Source organism: Chiloscyllium plagiosum, chromosome 25 (genome assembly GCF_004010195.1).
Source record: "Chiloscyllium plagiosum isolate BGI_BamShark_2017 chromosome 25, ASM401019v2, whole genome shotgun sequence".
Lineage (NCBI taxonomy): Eukaryota > Metazoa > Chordata > Chondrichthyes > Orectolobiformes > Hemiscylliidae > Chiloscyllium > Chiloscyllium plagiosum.
The window spans coordinates 16,205,253-16,215,674 of record NC_057734.1 but is presented as its reverse complement, the minus strand read 5'-3'; the positions used below and the strand labels follow the sequence as shown (position 1 = coordinate 16,215,674).

The 10,422-nt window shown below is 41.1% G+C and overlaps 1 protein-coding gene across 1 annotated transcript in view; it reads right to left on the bottom strand.

Annotated features, from left to right (window-relative positions):
- Nucleotides 1-10,422, bottom strand: part of LOC122562603 — a 242,224-nt gene that overhangs the window by 210,722 nt on the left and 21,080 nt on the right. The window contains exons 5-6 of the mRNA XM_043715583.1: nucleotides 4,510-4,575; nucleotides 355-420 (exon numbers count right to left, since the gene is read on the bottom strand). The gene's annotated coding sequence lies outside the window, so the exon portion shown is untranslated. The remainder of the gene's footprint in view (nucleotides 1-354; nucleotides 421-4,509; nucleotides 4,576-10,422) is intronic.

Below are 10,422 nucleotides of genomic sequence, written 5' to 3'. Positions count from 1 at the left end.
GGGGTGGTGCCAGTGTAGTTGCGGAAGATGGACTGTTCCACATATCCTACGAAGAGGCAGGCATAGCTGGGGCCCATGCGGGTGCCCATGGCTACTCCTTTCGTTTGGAGGAAGTGGGAGGATTGGAAAGAGAAGTTGTTCAGGGTGAGGACCAGTTCAGTCAGTCGAAGGAGGGTGTCAGTGGAAGGGTCCTGGTTGGTACGGCGGGAAAGGAAGAAGCGGAGGGCTTTGAGTCCTTCGTGATGGGAGATGGAGGTGTACAGGGACTGGATAGTCACATTGACTGGAAAATAGTAAAAATGTTCATTAATAACACATAATTTAAATTACTAATATGCATTAACTTTAATTTACCTTCTTCTTCATGACATCTTTCAGAATCTAATCTTTTAGCTCTTGATTTGGAAGTATGTTTTCTATCTGAAATATGTTTCAGATGAAACACAATTAGCATTGCATAATATATACAGTAGCTTTTCACACTTCCAATATTGTTTACTTCTTCAATAACAGCAATGACAATTATTTCTATTGATTAGAATGAATAATGGGATACGTTTTCATCTTACCAGTCAGGCATTAAATTAACAATGCCAATCAGTTGTCCATTGTACAAATAATGGAATCAATGGAAATGAAAATTGGAAACTTTTTTAGAACAATGTCCCATCCACAACATGAATTTTACATGAAATTCAATTGTATGATTGCAAAATTAATTCTCCCGACACTTCTTAGAAAGACTTGGTTTGACCCTAACTATGTGCACAAATGGCATATGAACTTTCCAGATGGACTTTTTAACTAGAGCGAGAACCATGTCATACTATTTTTTGTCTTAATTAAGTATTATGAAATTTAAATACATAGGCTGTTTGAAGATCATGAAGAAGGGATTCCCTATTGTACTGGCATCAAGTCTTTATAAGCATGATGGAAAAACTAAGATTATTATAAGTTTTTACAAATAAGTGCATAGTTCATATTGTTGAGAAATACTTCATCTGTCCCTTCCTCTTTCCAAGAAGCCTCTTCCTGACAAGCATACCCTTTCTTCCAAAGGGTTCTGCTTGACTGCGTGGGCTCCCGTATTCAGAGTCATCTCTCACAATTGCTACTAGCTGCTGGAAGTCCCTACACATCGTAAAAAGTCACAATTTCCAAAACAGTTATTTAATCAACAGGTTCAATTGTACTATGATGGCTAGATCACATGGATCTACATTAGGTTTTTTTGGCAACTCCAATGAGGAAAATTCTAAAGGTTAAGGAGATAGGCAGATTTGCTCTTGAGAGGACCATCTCAGTCTCCTATCTGTACTGATACTTTTCATGGGTTCCAGAGCCTGTGACAGATCACCTACTTTGAGTCTGGGTTGTTGAGTTATCCAGAATTGTGTGACAAGTAGCACTTGTCACTTCAATTGTGGCATCCCGGCAAGGTATCACTGCGCTGTCTTCCAGGCTGCAGTAGGCCTCCCAATATTGGACACAAGCCCTGGTTTCATAACACACAGGTCACTCCAAGACTCCTCCTTATTATCTGCCTGCATTTCATTCAAGTCATTAATCAACAACACTTTGAGTTCAGCAATATTGCTGAGCGAACTGCTTGCCTCCAACATCATCCATTAGAATTTTGGCCTCAATCAACTCTTCTTTGTGAACTGCTTTCCAAGTGGTCCAATTACCACTTCAAGAACATACATACGACTTGTGTCCAGCTTCTTGATGACTCTGTGGGATTCAGGATTTCAATCATCTTGTATGTTATTTTAATCTGTTGACATGCTAATTTCAGATGAATACCCTTGTGCCAAGGTAAGGTCAGTCCTGTCAGTTTTTCTTCTCAGCACTTCTCTCTTGGTCCGCTTGGTCATAATCTCAAATGCCTGGCTTAGCTTTATGTGATGCTCAACTATCTACTCATTGAGTTGGTTATCTGCATTAAATGATGCATTAAGTGAACCCAATGGGAAGGAATGGGCCTGATCCAAAGTAGATAAGACTGGAGACTGGATGATAATGAGTGCTATTATAAACATAAGCTATCTCTAGAAGGTAGTGGGACTGATTTTTGTTTACTCTCAAGAGACAAGATTATGTCAAGTATAGTTGAATCATTCATACCATTTATTACCCTCTGGATGATAGGGGATAATGTGGATTTTAGCACAGACTTAGCAAAGTTCCTGTAGAATGTTGCTCTCAAAGTCTACATGGGATACTGAGACATAAAAATCAATCATACAGTAACACTTTGGCTATAACTGAGGCATTAGCGAGTTTTGAGAAGATTTGTAGCTTAGGTTGAGGTTTTGGATGTAGGTTTGCTCACTGAGCTGGAAGGTTCATTTCCAGATGTTTCATCACCCAACTAAGTAACATCTTCAGTGGGCCTCAGGCAAAGCACTGCTGATAATTCCTGCTTTCTATTTATATGTTTGGGTTTCTTTGGGTTGGTGATGTCATTTCCTGTGGTGAAGTTACTTCCGGTTCCTTTTCTCAGGGGGTGGTAGATGGGGTCTAACACGATGTGTTTGTTGATAAGAGTTCCGGTTAGAATGCCATGCCTCTAGGAATTCTTGTGCGTGTCTTTGTTTGGCTTGTTCTAGGATGGATGTGTTGTCCCACAGGAAATGACATCATCAACCCAAAGAAACCCAAACATATAAATAGAAAGCAGGAATTATCAGCAGTGCTTTGCGTGATGCCCACTGAAGATGTTACCTAGTAGGGTGATGAAACATCTGGAAATGAACCTTCCAGCTCAGCAAGCAAACCTACATTCATAACTGAGGTATTTTCACCACAGGTGGGTTAATGGCCTTTGTGAAATTGGTGAAGATGTCTGTGAATATGTAATTGCATTTGATCCTTAGGCGGCACGGTGGCACAGTGATTAGCACTGCTGCCTCACAGCACCAGAGACCCGGGTTCAATTCCCGCCTCAGGAGACTGATTGTGTGGAGTTTGCACATTCTCCCCGTGTCTGCGTGGGTTTCCTCCGGGTGCTCCGGTTTCCTCCCACAGTCCAAAGATGTGCAGGTCAGGTGAATTGGCCATGCTAAATTGTCCATAGTGTTAGGTAAGGGGTAAATGTAGGGGTATGGGTGGTTTGCGCTTCGGCGGGTCAGTGTGGACTTGTTGGGCCGAAGGGCCTGTTTCCACACTGTAAAGTAATCTAATCTAATCTAGAGGTCAACGTCCGTAATATTCATTCCAAGGCCTTCTAGTGATGTTGTTTCTGTTTCTGTTTCTGTGCTGTGACCTCTCCCAAACAGGTTCCTCTGAGATCAGTTGTGAATTTCACTGTTCTTTAATTTTCCCAGACATACTCCGATGTCCAGCGATACATGAATCCAACAGCAAAGGCGTAACTGCAATGGTTCACTGCTCTGTCAGTTAGCATTCACTGTTTTTTAAATTTTCCCAGACACACTCCGATGTCCAGCGATACATGAATCCAACAGCAAAGGCATAACTGCAATGGTTCACTGCTGTGTCAGTTAGCATTCACTGTTTTTTAAATTTTCCCAGACACCCTCCGATGTCCAGTGATACATGAATTCAACAGCAAAGGCAGTAACTGCACCTGTTCACTGTTCTCTCTCTCCTGCACTGACCTCATCATGTGCTTCCTTTGCCTGTTCTTTTCCCTTTTAAAAGTGCTGTTGTTTTGACATTTTTTTCCTCCGAAGTTCCAAAACAATGCAACAGTAATAGCTGCTCCTGGAATTCGAAGAAATCACTTCCAATACCTAATATACCTCAAAAAAGGAACAGCTGTTAAAGACAGAAATTTTTTCCGTCCTCCATCTTGAATTACCCAGAAGAGGCACAGTTAGTAAGTTTGCAGATGACACCAACATTAGGTGTATACTTGATCATAAATTGCTACAAAACCTTGATAGTTGTGGCTGTTGGGAAGGATGTGTTGCTTCATCACTCTGTCATTGTCAGGAACTCGCCAATAAAGGACTCCATTCTCCTTCCTGATTTCCTTGCAATAGCTCAACAATTTCTGTGCCTGTTTGGACAGTCTCATCAACTAGCACTGATTATTGGATATTGGGCAGTGTACTGATCTCCAAATCAATCAGCTGAAGCGGACTAAGGTCCTCTTACAAATACAAAAACAAATAACAAAGGTTAAACCATATTTGGCTTTGCCTCTATAGACCAGATTTGAATATCACTCATACGTGCAGCAGTGACACTCCAGTGAATCTTAGTCTGAATGTCATTGAAATCTGGGTCAGAATATTGCATTTTACATGGGGTATTTCAGAAATATTCCCCTAAGGGTGAATTGCCTCCTATGAAACTGCTTTGTGCAGCCTCTCCTTTCCAGGGCACTTAGCACTGCTCTCCAATATCCAGCCAGCAGTAGTTTGTAAATCACACAGAGTTGAATTTGTATACAAGGTTTTGGATGAGGAACTAAATAAATTGTTGATTAATTATACATAATGTCTAACATTAATATGTGCACATATTTTTACTTACCTTCTGGTTTGTGACACTTTTCAGGATCTGATTTTCTAACGTGCGATCTGCGAGTATCTTTCCTATCTGCAGTGTTTCAGAAGAAGTGAAGCTAGTATTGGATTAGGCATATAGTAGCATTCTTCAAATTCAGTACTGTTCAGTTCATTAATTTATTTCAACAACAGCAAAAACAATTACTTGTATCAATTAGAGTGAATAATAGGATATATTTTCAAATTTCAACCAAGCATACAATTAACCATGCAAATTTGATGCCCGATCTACAAATAATAAAATGAAATTAGATATTTGTTAGAAAAATGGCACATCCACAAAACCAATTTTTTGTTTTAATGAAACCTACCTCAATGTTACAAAACTAATTTGCATACAATAATTGTTTGTTCCTGAATAGGTGCAAAAACAACTGAATGCACTTTAAGCGGAGCAATTACCCTGTCCAAGATTTTTAAAATCAACTTGTTCAGGTATGTTTCAAAACATGCCTGGGCAGGTGGAACGTGAACCTGGACATTCTGGTTCACAGGTACAGACACCACCACAACAGCCTTTGCAGATGGATACCGTCCTATTGTTATCCCTTCTTAAAGATTTAAAGAAGTCAGTTGCCAGAGATACCAAGGCATTTATTTGGCCGGTCAACTGTTAGGGTGGGCAAAACAATTTTTCCTTTTGGAGGCAGTTTGCAATTCCCAGCCTTTGTGCTTTTTTCACTCACTTTTTCACACTACGACCACCTTTCAATCCCCTTGCTCTATTATCATATTCTGCATCCCTTAGTCATATTATTATGCATTTATTCCCAAAATTCTGTGATTGTCACACATTTACAGCATTCTGACTGAACATTACATCTTTAAATCACTTGCCTAGGAAACCACAAACATACTTCTATTATGGAACAGAACACCAAAGCGGGCTAAAACCATGTCATGTCACCACTGGTGCCCTATAATGATTGCTTTTGTGGGTAGGGAGCACAGAATGGAAAAAAAAGTTGGAGTTGATATGTCATAGAATATCCACAGATCTTACTCCCATTCCCCTTCTCTTTACCATCTCTCTCTATAAACTTTGAAAAGCAAAGTGAAGCTGCTTTCAGCAATGAATCCTTTGAAGGATATTTCTTTCTGCACTCCAAGGTTTGGTGGCATATTTAAAATATACAGATGCTGTGTCTCATTCTATATCATCTCATTGACTAGAAAATAGAAAGATTGCCTATTAATGATCCAGACTTCTAATCATTAATATGGATGCACATTTTAAATTATCTTTCAGCTTATGGTACGTTTCTGGATCAAGACACCACCCCCTAACCAATCTGACTGCTTGGAGACTGCAATAACAGTACTTTTGCTGGGGGATCCAAGATGGCTGCGATCTAAGGAGATTGCACTATAGAGCACCGCATTGCAGCACAAGCGCGACGAACCTTCAACCCGCCCAACCTGGACTATCGCGATATCGTGGGACTCCGGAAAGATTGGAGAGTCCAAGAAACTTTTAAAAATTAACTTACCTGCATTTCCAGCCATCCAGAGATGCTGAAAAAGGGAGGAGGAGCATCCGAGGCCGAGCCTGCGGCCCAACCTGCAAGGTCCTCCGAATTGATTATGTTCCAGGCCCTGGTGAACAAGCTCGTGAAATCTCGTGAGATGCTGGGGAAACTGATTGAAGAGAAGCCGGCTCCAATCTCTACCATGCTGCAGAAGCATGAGCAGCAGCTGGGAGACCTGGAGAAGAAGACGGATGAGGTGGAGCACAGGGTCACAGTGGTGGAAGCTGATGCCAGTTCATCCAAGGATAGGACACAAGCCTGGAGATGCAGATCCATAATTTGCGTGAGCAAGTGGATGACTTGAGAACAGGGGCAGGAGAAAAAGCATTCAGATCATCGGTCTGCCTGAGGGTAAGGAAGGTGAGCGGCCTGCGGAATTTGTTGAGGATTGGCCACCGAAATTCCTTGACTTGGAGGCTAGCATAAGAGGACTGAAGATAGAAAGGGCTCACTGGGTCGCAGCGTGGAGATCGAGTCTGGGTCAACGTCCTTGTCCTCTCCTGGTGTGGTTCCATCATTACCAGGATCAGGACAGATTCATGAAGGCTTCCTGAGTCCAGGAGAAGGATCCAAAGGCCCTAATTTACGAGGGCTCTAAGATCATTTTCTTTTAAGACTTCTCAGCGGCGGTGATCCAGAAATGGAAATCTTACAACGGTGTCAAAAGAAGACTGAGGGAGTTTGGGATTCAGTACTCCCTGAGGTATTTGGCAGTGCTTTGGGTCACCTTAGGTGGATCCATACATCCCTTTGACATGTCAGAGAAGGCAAGAGACTTTGTAGATAAATTAACCCAATTTGAACAATTTTAGTTTGTAAAATAGTGTTGTTTAGCTATGCCTTTATCATTTCATAAAAGAAACAGAGAAAGTCCGGTTGGAGCTTTATTTTTCTTTTTTTTTCTATTGATAATAATTTGGTTTAAACTGTGTTTGGCAGTGGTTGAGATATATGTTTTCAATTTCTAAGTTAGGATATACAAAAGGGGTATTTATTCCATTTTTAAAAAAAAATGTTTTTTAAATTCATATTGGCATTCTATGGGTATTTCTGCTTGTGTTTGTGGTGTGGCTCTAGCTGGGAGAAGTGAAGGTGGTTGGGATGGTTAGATGCCTACTTATGGGCAATTTGGGATGGGCAGTTGCCCCCTCTGGGCAGGGGGTGAGTTCCTCTACTCAGCACTGTTGGCGCTTTATATGTTGGGTTTTTTTTGGTTTTCATTGTTTTTAATTTTTAATAGTTTTGTAGGTTTGTTAAATGTTGTGCTTTTAGTTTATATAGTTTTTATATTTGGTGAATCATGTGACACTAAGGCTCAGCGATTTGTGGTTCGGGTTCCTCCTCTCTGGAATTTAAATGTTATTGCAGAAGGTTATGGCTAATGACTTGGTTAAATGGTGTACCTGGAATATCAAGGGAAGTCACTCACCAATTAAGAGGAAGAAGGTATTCTTGAGTCTTAGAAAGGAAAATGTGGATATTGCTTTGTTACAGGAGACACACTTAGATGACAAGGAATATTTGAAATTACAGCAGAATGGTTTTGACTGAGTTTATTTTTCATCATTTAATACCAGAAGTAGGGGAGTGGCTATATTAGTTAGGAAGAATCTCCCATTTAAGTTTTTAGAAAGTGTTAAAGACACACATGGGAGGTTTGTAATTCTTAAAGCCTTGATAAATGGGGAAGAATATGGTGTTTTAAATGTTCATTACCCTCCAGCTCATCCCCTTAAAGTTTTGGTAGATGCTTTATCTAAACTGATATATTACGCGTTCCAGCACATCATTATAGAGGGAGATGTTAACGATCACATTGATCCCACAGTAGACAGGTTGCCTAAAGGTCCCTTGATACCCTCTGTACAAACTAAGCAGTTGTGGATCTGTGTGTGGAATTAGGGTTGGTGGACGTCTGGAGGCGTCTCCACCCTACAGGCAGAAATTTTACATTTTTCTCCAATCCACACAAATGTTACACCAGGATTGATTTTTTTCTGACCCCTGCGCTAACCCTGGATTTGGTAGTATCTTGCATGATTAGTAATATTACCATCTCTGATCATGCTTCACTGTACCTGTTGGTTAAGATTAAAGGATGTTACAGTGGGTTCAAGGTACTGGTGAATGGATATCTTTATCCTCAAGGATAACAAGTTTGTGGAATATTTCTCTAAGAAATTTCGGGCTTCCGAGACATCAACTTAAGCGCAGTTGATAGATTAGATTAGATTAGATTCCCTACTGTGTGGAAACAGGCCCTTCGGCCTAACAAGTCCACACCGACCCTCTGAAGAGTAACCCACCTCCCTCTGACTAATGCACCTAACACTATGGACAATTTACCATAGCCAATTCACCTGACCTGCACATCTTGGGACTGTCAGTGCAAGAAGTGCAGGAAGCAGTGAGGCAGCTTCACAATGGAAAGGCACCCAGTCCTGACGTACTTCCCAGTGAATTCTATAAGGAATTTATAAGTATACTGTCAGGCCCGATGCTCAATATGTTTAATAATTCATACTGTCATGATTGTTCTCCCACCATCTCTGAGAGAGGCCAATATTTCACTTAAAAAAGGGAAGGACCCAGAAGGTGTGCTTCGTACAGGCACATCTCGCTCTTAAATGTGGACTTTAAAATCCTCTCTAAGACTCTAGCATTAAGGCTGTTACCTTCTATCATTAAAGAGGATCAGACGGGCTTCATAAAGGGTTTCAAATCCTCCAATAATATTAGGAGGCTGCTTAATCTAATTCAAGCATGCCAACATCAGTCAATACAGGAATTAGTGATTTCTCTAGATGCAGAGAAGGTATTTGACCAAGTTGAGTGGCCATAACTTTTCTGTACTCTGGAGTGGTTTGGTTTGGGAGAAGTCTTCATAAGATGGGTACAGGTTCTCTACAGTGGCCCTCTCATGGCAATCATCATCAATGGGGTACGATCAAGTAATTTTAATGTTTTTAGGGGCAGCCACCAGGGCTGTCCCCTCTCATTGTTTTTTACGTTGGTGATTGAACCATTAGCGGAGGCCATTCTTGGGGATCCCAATATATCAGCTCCAGAAGTGGGGTCAAAATTTTGTTGTATGCAGGCGATGTCCTCATGTTTTGACAAATCCAGCAATTTCAATGCCTCACCTGATACAATGCATTTATGTGTTTGACCCCTTTTTGGGGTACAAGATTAATCTTGCAAAATCAGAGGCTACGTCTATGGGTGGTCTTACGAAGGAGCTAGACCTTGAAGGTGACTATAGATTACCAATTAGATGGTCACAGCAGGGTTTTGTGTATTTGGGCATTTTCATTACTCCAGTTCTGGATCGGCTGTGCAAAGCCAATTTTATCCAATTATTTAATAAATTTAAATAAGAACTTCAAAGATGGGAGGCACTTCCAATCTCATGGTTGGGTTGGATAGCACTTATTAAGATGAATATTCTCCCCCATTTGCTATACCCTATATGGATGCTCACCCTGATTTTTAATGAGCAAACATTTAGGACGCTGAAAGGCTGGTTCAGCTTCTTTATTAGGCATCATAAGCGGCCCCTTATTAAATTAGTTAAACTGCAACTGCCTCACAAATTGGAGGCAGTGGACCTTGTGGACATTAAAAGCTACCAACTAGGCTGGCTTTTGTCCTCTGTGATTATTGGGCTTGTGGGGATTCGCTTTCAATATGGCTAGATATCGAAGCCTCCTAGGCAAGGTGCCCCCTTACCAGTTTGCTGTTTTTGGACAAAATGAGGACAGTTAGGGAATATTGCCATAACCCAATAGTCATCAATACTGTTAAAGCATGGAAGGCAATTCGGCAGAAGGAAGGCAATATTGGCAAAACATCTTCTCTTACACCTATAGTGGGTATGCCGGGTTTTCAACCAGGGATGATAGATTCAGGATTCAAACATTGGGCAGCTAGGGGTATGTCTTGCATGGACAATTTATTTGAGAGAGACGTAATGATGTCCTTTGATCAGTTAGTACAGAAATACGAGTTATCTAATAGAGACCTCTTTCATTCTTTTCAAGTTGGGGTTTTTATTCAATAAAAGACTAGACTTTTGACTGATCCTTACAAATCCGACAAGGGGCGGGGGGGGGGGGATGTGCTAAGAGTACACTTTCTGTCAGTACTTTATATCATCAATTGGGGGGTGCCCCCTCAGATGAGTTTGATCGACTCTGCAGCGTGTGGGAGAGAGAGCTGGGTGTTGAGGTTTCCTCAGAGGCATGGGAGGATATTTGGGAGAATGCAAGGAAGATATCAATTTGCAATAGGACCAATGTTTTACAGTTGAAGATTCTCCACAGGGTCAACTTGGCTCCAGACCTTTTGTC